This window comes from Aricia agestis, chromosome 20, assembly GCF_905147365.1.
Source record: "Aricia agestis chromosome 20, ilAriAges1.1, whole genome shotgun sequence".
Taxonomy (NCBI): domain Eukaryota; kingdom Metazoa; phylum Arthropoda; class Insecta; order Lepidoptera; family Lycaenidae; genus Aricia; species Aricia agestis.
Genome location: NC_056425.1, coordinates 14,009,933 through 14,024,362, shown reverse-complemented (window position 1 = coordinate 14,024,362; position 14,430 = coordinate 14,009,933).

The following is a 14,430-nucleotide window of genomic DNA, read 5'->3' as shown; positions in this document are numbered from 1 at the left end:
TTAGCGACTCTACGTAGAGACTAAGTGACTCACACTTAGTACATCCTGCAATGCTAACACAGCGACGTAACTGATATTATAGTTACGAGTAGTCTAAGCAGATATTTCTTTCATAAAAAGAACCAGGAAATCAGCAGTCACATTGTCTAATTACTTATATCGATGATAAGGCGTCCATAGAAATAAATCCATGGGCATGTAATGTATACCTATTTATAATCCAACGGTGCTCATCAAGTTTGGTAAACTCTTATCAATTAAAATAATGCTAGATTTCCCTACGACTTCGTACGCAGGAGAAACTTTTCTCGCGATAAAATAAAAGTTCCTTCCCAGTAATTGTCTACCCCATATTGAATTAGGAATCATTTACGCCCGAAATAGGTCCAAAAGTTTTTAGAGCCTTTTCAACTCTTACAAGCAAACCTCATAATATTAGTATAGACATGTATAGACTATAGACGTATAGTTTAGGCCAAGTGGATGTTGATCGATACGGATCAATATATAATGTGTACTGAGGGCACCTGCGCCGCTGCGAGAAGCCCATTGTGCGCGTGAGTGCGTCTTCCTGCGCAGATGGCACGTGCGCGCCGTGCGGCCCCTCTACATCATACATGCTGCCGTAGCGCACGCCGTGACATGTGCTTGCTCTTCAGAGATGGGCTTAGGTTCTATTAGAGTGACCGCAGACTTACAATAATTTCAAGTTGGCCGACTATCGTACAACTAAATTGCGTAGTTTCACAATTTAATTGGACAACTTTTTAATTTGTAGGTGATCGGAAAAGAATCACGGTTCAGTCATGGGCGTACCGAGGAGGGGGAGGGGGGGGGGAGGCAGCCCCCCCCCCCCCCCCTGGATCATGTTGACGTCCCTGCTAAGTATATTATCTAGTACTTTTATCTATAAAAATTAAAAATTAAGAAAGCTAATTTTTTCCATTTCTTTGCAATACAATAGTTTTACAACTAAAAATTATTAATTTTTTATTCTTTATAAACACCTAGCTTATAAAAATTCTAATTTGCCCCCCCCTCGCCCAGAACCAGGCTAATTTGCCCCCCCCCCCCGCCCCCCCCCGCTATAGCTATTGGTATACTACGCGATTTTAGTTGGCCAACTTGAAATTGTAAGTCTGCGGAGTGCGGTCGCTCTTAGGGTCAATTCACACCGAAATGGCAGCTCAGCGGCGAGCATTTTCAGTGTCATATGATTTTAAACTTTATCTTCATTATTGTAATACATAGTTTAAAATCGTATGTGATATGACACTGAAAATGCTCGACGCTGCGCTGCCAATTCGATGTGGTTTGAGCCCTGGGATTGCCAGGTCACTAAACCGAAAAGCCGGACAAAGCAGCCAGCTTGGCCTGACATTTGTACAAGAAAGTCCTGCTATCGAATACGAATTTGAACTCTTAGCGTAGGAATACGTTCGTAATTTTCTGTTTTATTAAAACAATTTAACATACAATTTTACATTTTATTAGGTGTAAAACCGTCTAAAATTAGTACTCGTAGATTGTGATATAAAATTCTTGATTCAAAGCTCTACAAAAGCCTTGAGCCTAAGAGTCATTTTGACGGCGCCATAAAGTTGGTAAAATTTCTCATAACTGAATCTTCAATAAAGTAGCATGATGCTCAAGAGCTCGACATCCGTACTAATATTATTAAATGCGAAAGTGTGTCCGTCTATTTCTCTACCTCTCTTACTGCAATGCCGATCTCGTTGGTATAGGTAAATAGGTAGTATGCAAAACCAAAACATACTACCTATTTGATATACTTTGAATCCTACATTATTGGAGAGATTGTGCATTTTTTCAGAAAATAGAATATAGAATTCCGCGTAAAAAACAAAATTGTGAGCAATATCTGATAAACATATCGACTCTATCCACAAACTTAGTTCTTATAATAATTGCATTATAAGTTCCCTTTTAAAATTACTTATATTATAAGGTTCAGAACTCACAGATTACACAGCTTACGCTAAGTTTGCTAGATGTAATTTTAAACAATAATATATAGTTAACTTATCAACTACCGTACCTTCTAACTCTATCCTCGCTTGTTAACTCAAAATTAAAATTAAAATGTTGTCTGGCAATTTACTGTAAGTACTGAATCTGTGGCAAGTATATCATAAAATAATATTATATTACGGTGGTGCGTTCTGGAGATTTTATTTATTAACTTTGAGATCTCTTAAAATTAATCCTTACATCGTTATTAATAAAGATTTTCTCATAAGTAAAATAAAACTGAACGCAGGATATTTCTTGATATGTTATGGCAGGTTTGAAGTACCTATAGCAAAAATTATCCCATAACATTATGTTACGGTGCATTCATTGTTATACTACTCAAGAGATTGTACAAGAATAAACCGTATGCCCTAAAGACAAGGGTTTTCCAGGGGTGTAATACGCCTGAATGCAGGATATTTCTTGTCCCATGTGGACTGCAGCGAGCACGGGCCGCGATGTCGAGAGCCAGTTTTTGTGCGGCCACCTGCTCCTCCCGCCGCGCCGAGAGCACTTCACCACATCGACAGTTTAATTGGTCATCGATACTGCACAATGCACATCCCTAATTGCCTGATTAGAGAGATTCGACATAAAGTTTGTGGTCGATATTTATCAACCTTCTTAAGTATGCCCGCTCTTTCTGCGAAGCCTTTTGTATAGCGTGGGTTTGACTTTAAAATTGTTGTAAATTAATAATTCCGACCGCTGGGCAAAGATCTCAACAGAGTGGGCACCTGACGCCGCCGCCGAGGACGGCCTAGAAAAAATGGCATGATGAGCTGGAGGCGTACCAGCCAGGCTGGCCAGCGGTGGCGCAGGAGAGAGACAGATGTAAGTCTTTGGGGGAGGCCTTTGCCCAGCAGTGGGACAGTTTAGGCTTATAATAATAATTAAAAAAAAAAACTTAATTTTGAACTAAGAGAAGTCCACTTCCAGTTCTTGGGTCCCTTTGCATTATATAGAGATCCACCGAAAAACGTGAATTGACAATGATTGACAATTGACAATGCTCCAATTTATTAAAAAAGTTACTCGGGGAAAGCTTGACCATTCGATAGTTTACTCAGTCGTTAGACAGTATTTCGTATTGTTACTGTTGTAATGAGTTCATTATATTGTGTTGAAAAAGCTCGTTAGCTGTGGGAACGCGGAGCTGAGAATTATTATATTTATATATATAGCGGTTAAAAAGAAATCAATACCTATAATGGTGCCATATATATGGCTCCTGCCTCCTTCAAATCTATACCGGTAGGCTACGAATAATAAAAACTCGGTAGGTCTTGCATTGTGCACTGACGTCAAACTTTATAATTATGGTGAAAATCGATGAGTGAAATGTGAGAAAAGCGCAGTATAATATACAATTGAAGACAAGTTTAAATTAATCTAGAAATAGATTTACTTCACAATTTTTTTATTCAACAAAATTGTGATGCTTTTGGCTGTAGCCAAAAAAGTTTAATATAATGGGTGTAGACTGTAGTCTACACCCATTATATTAAACATACATTTAAGTAATTCATTTATTTCTAAAATTTTGCATTAATCTATTAATTAACTGGTAAATAGTCTACTTAAAAATAATTAAGCACAATTTAGTGGGTTCTTTTCCCCGTTTTAGATTTCCATTAACTAAAATTATTTATTGTTTTCTTTGTTGTTGCAAATAGTAGAAATTATCAAGAAAATTCTGTCAAGCAAACGCAACTTTTTCTCTATGCAAACAAGACAAGCCTATTATGAATCGTGCGAGGCTCGCTGTTTTTATGGCAATTTAAACTGAATAATTCCCTGTAAGTCGGTTCCTCGTCTGTTTCTCAGAAAAAACGGCGACTACTAGCTTAGTGACAGTCATTGCAATACATCTAAGTAAATAGTACAAGACGTACAACTGCTGTATATATAGACTATAGAGTGTAGACGCGGTATTTCCGTTCTATATTCAAATTTAAAAATAGTTACTTCTTTATTCTTTATCAAATTATTTTTTTATTACGTATCTTTAAGCAAAGATAATAATATGTAACGTTTTGCCGCAATTAGCATCTTATTTGCTGCTTGATTTCTTTATGATTAATCAAAAGGTTACCTAATTAACAAAATATAATATAATAATAATAGTTTATTGTCTCAATAAATACATAATAAGAAAATGATACAAAACAAAAGATAGCTATACAGGATATTACAACAATAAGGTGCACCCACTACACGAGTCTTGTGCTGTAGGGGTTGACTAAATTCAATGTACTATCAGAGAAGTTGATTCCTATGCAAATCGGGGACCTAAGTAGTTTGGTTGCGTTACGTCAAACCCAGCTGACAGATCACAACATTGAATTGACATATTCGACCAAATAACGTTTTTCTGTCAATTGCATAGGAATCAACTTCCTCGATGGTTCATAATAAATGGATATTATAAAGATGACAGAGAAAAAAAGAGAATATTACCTTATTTAATATAAGGTCTTCTTTTCTCTGTTTCTAGTCTGTTTTAAATAAAGGGATTAACAAGAGGTTATCAATTCAACGCGTATGTATGTAATATTTTCAGAACTGCCCAGTTTTCGTATATTACGTTAGTCTATAATCTATATTATATCAGCATCTGAACAAATATACAGTATTTCAAAAGTGTATGTATGTATGTATGTATGTATGTATGTATGTATGTATGTCTTTATGTTTGTGTTCGCATATCTATGGAACTACAAGTCCGTTTTAAATAATTCTTTTTTTGTCGTACTAAGTGTTGTTCCCTCGATTACCTACTCATGGATCCCATCATCAGATCACCACTTTTGTGAACATGGTACCAAATTGGAGTGAAACCTAATATAACAAAACAAAAATTTTGAAAATCGGTTCACAAACGGCGGAGTAATCGTTGACATTACAAAAAAAAATACTATTATTATTATTACGTCTTGTAGTGGCTTAACTATACTTAGTATTTTTCTTCTATTTAGCACATCGATTAGTACTGACAAATTGTGCGTCGACCGTCGCCGCCTTCAGGTTCACACAAGAACACTAAACAATTGCCTCTACAGTGAACGGAGAAATTAATAACATTCATTAGGTATTCAAGTATCATCATCACTGACTATAATAACTGCAGGAGTTATTATAGTCAGTGATGATGATCTTTGAAATCTATACCGGTAGGTCTTGCAATAAGAATAGAACTACGTGTAAGTTTGTATCGGTATATTTGAGTCTTGACGTGCTTCATGATTATTATCAAGGACTACCTTCGTCCATTGGCACTGGAGGTGACGCAGTTAAAGGTTTGCAGTTTCTGAGTGCTCAGCGAAAATGCATTCGAATTCGATAGAGAAATTGAATGTCTAAAATGTATGGGATTTTTCAGAACCCATCGCTAAGTCTAAATTGCGATGCCGTTATACATCAAAACTCATACACTTTTTAAATCTAATTTCGCTATCGAAAGTCGAACTAGCGAATGCATTTTGACTAAGCACTCTCCGTCCAGAATTATTAGGCTGCGTTTCCACCAGAGCTGAGCGGAGCTGTGTTACGAGGAATGTGTTTTTGAGAACCAATAGCATCGCCGCGCTGAGCGATGTCATGGCACAGTCATGTCAATGAAGCGATTCTATTGGTTTTCAAAAACACATTCCTTGCATCACAGCTCCGCTCAGATCTGGTGGAAAGGCAGCCATACGGCATGGCCCTATTACGCCCGTATTACACCACATTGAATTATGTTCTAGAGTCTAGAACTAGAGTCTAGAATCTAGACAAGACCATTATCACGTTCACAATAAAATATAATCGTAATTTATAACTAACGACGGTCTCGAGGACATCACAAGTATGGAATTCCGTTATTGAGATTCTCAGACCATTGCACAATCTTATGGTGTTAAATATAAGTAGATAATACTAGCCTCCCACGGAGCTCTTTATTAATAAGTAAACTTGTTCATTCATAAAATGGAAGGATATTTCATCTGCAATAATATGAAGCAATAAACATATAATTGAAGATCTCCCAAAGTGTCATAAAGCAAGCTGATGATGATAAAAGTAGTTAGTAGTAGATTCTATGTTAGAAAGACTATTGAGTATCGATTACGTCAGCTTAAAAATTTATCAAAATGTAAGAGGGACACGATAATATTTAATGAGGAACTTCGTTCCAATAACTCTTTGTTTTTTGGGGTAAATAATAATAATAAAAGCCGATCGAAAATCGTATTGTAACATTTTGTTTATGTAACTGTGTGGGCGTGTGGCCTAAGTACATATTAGGCTCTATTAGCTGTTATAAGAGATTAGCTGAGCGTCCGTGGCCTGGGGGTCAATTCAGACCGCAACGCGAGTCGCGACGCGTAGATGCATTTCTAAATTAGCTCTGAAATTAGTATGGATTTGACAGATTCGCAAGACGTCTGACGCAATTGAAATCTGTCAAATCCATACAAATTTAGAAATGCATATACGCGCCGCGTTGCGGTCTGAATGAACTCTACCCGAGTAGACCTTTAGTTCGCACTTGTAGAGGATGCATGTTCGATCCCGGGTGGAGGCGTGTACCAATGAGACGTTTTCTGAGCTGAAGTACATAAATACGGACGCTCGTACGGTGAAAGATAATCATCTGTGTTTCGCCAAGTGAGTGAGTTTACCGGAGGTTGGTACTACTAATATGTACATAATATATTCTGTGCCGGAGGCACAATCCCCTACCCTTTTCCCTTCCCTACCCTCCCCTATTTCCTTCCCTACCCTCCCCTATTCCCTTCCCTTCCCTCCCCTATTACCTTATTCCCTCTTAAAAGGCCGGCAACGCACCTGCAGCTCTTCTGATGCTGCGAGTGTCCATGGGCGACGGAAGTTGCTTTCCATCATGTGACCCGTTTGCTCGTTTGCCCCTTTATTTCATAAAAAAAAATCGTGAGGAAACCAGTTGGTCCCAGACGTATTGACTAGTTCTTTCCACTGGACTAGGCCGACTATGTTGCGAAAATGTCGTATGTGTTTGGGCAACCATACGGACATTTAAATCTTGTCACTACAGTATTTGAGGAGTTCGCTCGGACTTCGCTCCGAAAATAATGTATAAATCATCCACAATGAATGCAAAGGCCTAGTTTTTTTTAAAGTACAGATTGCACTTCGCTTGATGTATTTATTCTATGCAACATGCGTATCTTTCACTGAAGGTAAGTCAACGTGCCTCAACGTGCCTTCGCTAACATCAGCCAAGGGCCAATACGCTAGGACTACTATACTACCTTTTCCTTCAAGGTTCCTCCAAAATTTTCGTTCTTAAGTTATGGTTCGTTAATGAGCTGTGATTGATGATGATTGCCTTTTTTTTTTATGAAATAAGGGGACAAACGAGCAAACGGGTCACCTGATGGAAAGCAACATCCGTCGCCCATGGACATTCGCAGCATCAGAAGAGCTGCAAGTGCGTTGCCGGCCTTTCAAGAGGGAAATGGGGTAATAGGGGAGGGAAGGGAAGGGAAGGGAATAGGTTAGGGGATTGGGCCTCCGGTAAACTCACTCACTCGGCGAAACACAGCGCAAGCGCTATTTCACGCCGGTTTTCTGTGAGAACGTGGTATTTCTCCGGCCGAGCCGGCCCATTCGTGCCGAAGCATGGCTCTCCCACGTATAAACCTCCCTAGGTTAGAAAGGTAAATATAGTAAAATATGTTATGTTTTCTAGTCTGTATGTTTGTGTTTTATTTAGGAATGTGGTGGTGTATTGTATCAGTATATAAACACATGTATTGTCCTCTGCCGCCACAATGGACAACGTCCTTGCCCTCATCTAGACGCAGATAGGGTTTATTTTGTACACTAACATATGCCCTAAATTCCGCTCTTGCGAGCTATGCAGTATTTCATGGGTAAAACTTACCTACCTCTGTCGGTCCTTTTAAACCATGCTTGGTTTGACGATTAAGAGGATACACCAAGGGCTAGACTCTAGAGAAATGAAAAACAAGTATTTGTAAAATCTATTGCTGTCTCCCTAACCTCAAGCCTCCCCCCGCAGAGCGCGATAGAGACAACACGACAACAATTCTGATAAAAAAAAAGAAAATCAACGATTCGTTGTCCCATGATTTCTTCTCCAAAACTTAACCGATTTAAGTACTTTTTTATTAGAAATTTAAGCAAGGCTTGAGCACTATGTTTTTTTTTTGTATAATCTAGCCAAATTTGTTGTTTGGGTGATTAAACACAGGGAAATCTGGCCATTTTTTTGTTTTTTGAACGTTCATACCTTTTTTAATAATTAGATTATGAAAAGAAAGAGAACATAGCGACATGCTTATAGTGGCCATAGATATTCAGGAAAAAAATATAACTCTACCAGCATTATCCAGGGAGAAAACAGACGACAGCGTTTGTATGGAAAAACGGCCTATATGCGTAGGAAGATCATGCAAAAGTGGTTTCCTCTTATGAACTGCGCACACACGTGAGCTATATAAAATTATTTCTGTAAGCCTGGTATATGAATTATGATATAATTGTTTTTATAGAAATAGAAGGTAAAAAGATAGGACTCTACATTTTGTGAGATGAGTTAAAGATGGGATTTAAATTGAAAAATCCAGATTAATATTATTGATCATATATTTTCATACCAATGTGAAAAATCGTCTTATGAAACATCTTCTACAAGCTTTACCGGGGTTTTTCAATACAAATCAATAACTATTGAACTTGGGCAATCACTGTTGCAATTTTTCTATAAATAGAAAACACCGATTTCTAGTTAGCATCGATTTTCGATGGCAGTACTATATGGGAAAACGGCCTGCTAAGAAATTATCTACTATAATCACCAAAAACAAGGTTGGTTATCGTTTGTGTTAGCTTCAGTGCTTCGTATAGGAAATCCGGCGCTCTGCTGTTTTAATATCTACTTTAACAATTTGTGATAAGGTCGTTTATCGTTTGTGCGATGTTCGTTAACTGTATTAGCCAAACTGCAACGCACGTAAGTCTTATTAACCTGGGTTACCTTGGCCGGGGACAGTCTCGGAGGTATTCTATAAAATTCTTACATTTAGAGATCCGTGTCCGAGTGCTGAACCCATCAAAGCAGAAGGGTTCCGTACAAAACAGCGGAAAACGCTGTCAAGTTTTCGCATAAAGAAGTAACAAACATACTCAGAGAGTCAGAGGGTACAACCAGTTAGGTGCCTGATAGGAAAACGAATTGTCAGCAAGGGGTTCCCGTTTGTCTTTGGGGTCCTCTCTAAGATAAGGGCTTGTATGCTACAGATATATATCAAGATCTATTTCTGTGTTGTATGCCCTTGTTTTAGAGAGGACCCCAACAACTTTATTAGCATAGCACTATCCTTAGCCTGTCTGATGACATTTCCAAAAACAATAATTCATGTATCGTTCGCAAGGTCCTGGCGGGACCCCTGCAGGGTCTTTGCGGAGGTCCAAAAGGCTCCGCGGAGCACACTTTGAGAATAGCTGCTGCCTGCTGCCTGCTCTAGACTCTAGAGTCTAGAGTATCGCACAATTGGTCACTTAGCTCGTGCCGAATCTCGCGTACATCCTGCCAGCAATTGCTTAATATAATGACGGCGCTTCCCGAACAATAATACGCTACAATATGACACATGCTCAAAAACGCCGACAACGCACTTGTTAGTTGTTGGTAGTGTTGCTAATGGAACTGTACTCGGCGAAACATGGCGGTAGCGGTCATTGACTCCCTGTCAGAAACTTGTCATTTTCTATGCAAAGCCGCGATTGACAACATCTGACACTTCATTGTCAATCGCGGTTTATATAGAAAATGACAAGTTTTTGACAGGGAGTCAATGACCGCTACCGCCATGTTTCGCCGAGTACAGTATAGTAACTACTGCTTACTTGGAATTGTAACTTTCATCTGTGAAAGTTTTCATCACGGAATATTGACACAGCTTAATATTATAACTTTTACAAGGGTATGGACTTTTATATTACTTACTTTTCCAATCCAAATAAATAAACTGCTATGTAAGCTATTTTCATTAAAAAATTTAAGGGGTTTAGTATTATAATTTTGTTTACCGGCTATCTTAATATTAAGATGAAGTGATGTTGCGGGAGACAATCAGCTCTGCGCGGGCGCCGGCGGCGCGGGCGGTGACGTCACTTCCGCGGCCGGAAGCGCGTAGGACGGACGAGTTTTCCGACTCTGTGACCATGATGAAAGCTTGCTAAATACACAATACTGCTGAATTGTTAGCAAAATACTCTATAATAAGTCAATTATTATTATATTCTAGTTAAACGTGTTTAATTGGTTATTTTTGGCTCTTTGAGTTATTTACATAAGTTATATTACGAAGCTTTATGTAACATATATCACAAACTACTACACTACACCAACGATATCAAAATACTCTATAATAGTACACTATCGATGTCGATTAGGCAATCATTGACGAATATTGGGCACGTTCGTCATTTGTCTCTCATAGGCTAACCTCTAATGTGAGCTCACACACAATCACAAGTTAATTTCTCAGCTTTAACAACAAAATAGTGTGTAAAAGTTTAATTTTCATAACGTTACGCTATACTAGGTAATTAGGTCAAAATATTATCTTAAGTTTAATAGCAAATAGCTTAGCTCTAACTTCTGACAATACCAAGGCTTTAGTACCATTTTTACGTGGTAGAGCCATGCTTCGGCATGAATAGGCCGGCTCGACCGGATAAATACCACGGGCTCACAGAATACCGGCGTGAAACAGCGCTTGCGCTGTGTTTCGCCGAGTGAGTGAGTTTACCGGAGGCCCAATCCCCTACCCTATTCCCTTCCCTACTCTTCCCTATCCCCTTCCTTACCCTCGCCTATTCCCTCTTTAAAAGGTCGGCAACGCACGGGAACCCGTTTGCTCGTTTGCCTCCTTATTTCATGAAAAAAAATCATCATCTGAGCCATAAAATCAGTACCTCTCAGAAGCAAGCGCCGCGCCGCTGCCCAGTGTAGCCAGTAGTAAAACGCACCAAACAAAACTTCTTTCGGTTAACACACATTTCGCTGTTCCGACTGTAGGCACTAGGCAATAAAGTTTTATAGCTCATGAACACGTCTTTATGTCGCCATTCGCCGACCATGGTTATTAGTAGTTTTATTAACCTAAGCCTACTAAAACTTTACCTATATAAAGACGCATTATACAATGAAAGTTTCGTGTTTATTCATAATATTATATTATATTCTTATAGCTTATATGCTATTAGAATATAATATTCAGGTTAGAATGTACAGTTTATTTTAAAATATACAGTTTATTGAAAAATAAAATTACATATTTTGATCAGTGAACTTAGCAACGATTGTTGCTAATTTCACTAGTGTTCACGGTATTGTATAAGAATTAAGTACCAAAAATAAAAAGTTTATAAAAATAAGTCTCTTCAAATCCTAAAACATGGTTTCCACGAGTGTGTCTCGCTCCACACCTACCTAAGACTAGGTCTTAGGTCGTAAATCTAGGTCAGGTGGACCCCGGCTTAGGCAATAGGCTTTCAATTATTCTCATGTACTGTGCCCTTTATTTCTTTGTATGTAACTTTTATTAATCAACTTCTATTAAATAAAAAGTAAAAAAATCTATAATCCTCATACGAAAATTATAGAGCCTACTGTTGCCCGCAACGTCACGGTCGTTACATAGAGCGTAGCAATATGCTGATGGCACGCAAACCGTACATTTTACCACAACGAAGACAAAATCATTTCCTGGGACATAAAGTATCTACACATTTTGGCGGAACCAACTTACACAAATCCTTTCATTCCTTCTTTTTGTCACGAATTGGGAACTCCTGCTTCAGTCTAATATGACGTGTTCATTCAAAAGTTACAATATTTGCCAGTTTCATTGATGAAACCATCAATGAAGGCTGAATAGGCTTTGTCTCTTTGCATAAATGAAAAAAAAAAACAAAAAAGCTTATTGTTATCTGTCATTCATATAACGTGTTCCCACACTTTTGAAATTGGAATTACCTGTACTGTCTTTTTTTTATTTTATGGCCTGGTAACGAGACCTTTATGCTGTCGCCAGATTAAAAAAAAGTACAAAAATGTAGAACAATGCTGGACGCCGCTTGTGGGTGCTATTTGGGTGCCATAAACCTGGGTAAAACCGAATTTGCCTCTTCTCACGGTATATTATATTGTATTTTGTTTAGAAAGTGGTCAATGTCCAAAGTCATTATAGGAGGTAAGTCATAGATAATAGAACCTACGAGCTATAAATAAGTTTAAAATCATAAGTACTCTACGTAGATCTTTCTATACTGAATATTTTTAGCCGGTTTTACTGAATAAGTAAAAACTAAAAATATAGTTTCATGCCCGCGAGTTTATTTGCTAATTTAGTCAAAATAAGGTTTTTCAAACTTCTTTACGGTTCCCTTCCGTGGTCTACTTTTTAGATTCTTAATAATTTTTAATTAATTATATAACTATTTGGAACTAATATTAATTAGTTCCAAATGAAACTAAATTAACGTTTTAGACAAGATATATTTCTTTCGCTTTTTTCATAAAACACAAATTTCTCAACACTGGCACTGAGCGGGCTGATGATGATGAACTATATCTAAGAACACTCTCGATAATGTCAGCTTCCAAACCGAAAAAGAAATAAGTAGATCAAAATCGGTCCGCCCGTTTGGATGCTACAATGCCGCAGACAGACACACATACAAACAGACAGACAGAACACCCTCCTTTTTTGTCGGGGGTTAAAAATGTTTATAAATTATAATCAAATCAAGCTTGCCACATTCTAAAATTTCCTCTTAATTTATAAACAACATTTCTTCTGTATCATTTACAAAAGGTGTCGGACAATAAGTTGGCAAAGACTAACAGAGGGACAATAGAGATAAGAGTAATGCCTTTATTACCTTCCCAGTTCCCACGACACTGCCTGTGCCTGGACGAGCCGCGCAAACACTAGCTTACCGTACAGACTCGACACTTCGACTTTCAGACAAGCTTTTATACCTTTGAAATATAGTTTAATATTAAATATTTTTGTTCAATTGTGTTTATTGAAGAAATTGATTCAGACCTACGTCATTTGGTCAGGCTATGTCGGCTGTGTTTGAAATAACATGGTTATGAATCAAGTTCTCTGATAGGACGTAATATTTAGTTAGTTTCATTAATTAGCAGAACAGAGCTGAGTTCGTAAGATGGAAAAAGTGCAAGAAAAATTGTGTTTTATTAGTGTTCAACATGAATTTCAATTACATATTCGAAATTAATGAGTTAAATATGTATTTCTAGTAACTAATTATTATTTCAAAATGGAGATGCACCGCAGCATTCAAGAAATTGCAAAACAACTATTTCATACTCGTTGCATTTTTACCTTTAATCAAGGTTTTTACCTGTTAAGATTCCGAACATCTGGTACGGATTTTCTAATGTTTCATACCATTTAAAATTTTCTCTTGAGGCTTTTTCGCAGGTATTAACTATTGACCATTGTGTGTCGCATCTGTTACCATTGTAAGTTCGTTTGTTTAACGGTATTGTTATCTGAGGCGCCGCGATAGCCGTAGGTACTATAAACCGAAACATGTGGCCAAAGACAAAAGATATTGTTTCGTCAGAAAAAATAAATTCAAAAATAGAGCGTCAGAGCCTCCCATACTGTTTGACTAAAACGCTCTTGGGATTGTACATTTTTAATAAAAAAAACGAAAAGCTGAAAAAGTTGTGGATAGGAAATAAAACTCTGCTCTTACATGGAACATGTTGATCCATGCGAGAACAGTTTTATTAAAAACATCAAGATAAAATTTAAGCCTGATTTGATTTTAAAACAAGTAGACACTGAATTCAATTTTCGCTGGCATTCCAGTTCAGGATCTCATAGGCTTGGTTTTTGGAGATCGCCTTACGCCGCCCCTGCATACCACGGTAGAATAGACGAAGTGACAGATTGACAAAGTCGCAACTCGCAATATAGTTTGGGAGGCTCCGGTCTCTGGTAATCCTTTTAAAATTACGCCGTCGGTCACCTGGGGTCTTTATAGACCCCAGCGTGAATAAACACATCTATAACACACAACACATGCACGCGAGCTCAAAGTAGTTGCGATTATATCGAAATAATATACTTAATTCTTTTTAGGAAGCTACCCAAAGAACGGTGATATTGCTACGATTAATTATTTAAGTATAGTTTTTTCTCATTTTCGCAAACTCCGGGCTTTAAAGACCCCACGCGACCAACCGAGGGTTAAAGACTGGGGTCTTTAAAGGCCCGGCGACCGCTCGAGGGTTAAATCATTTATGGCACCTTCAAATACTATACCTCAATGTTTCTAGACGATGTTTCATTGTTTTTA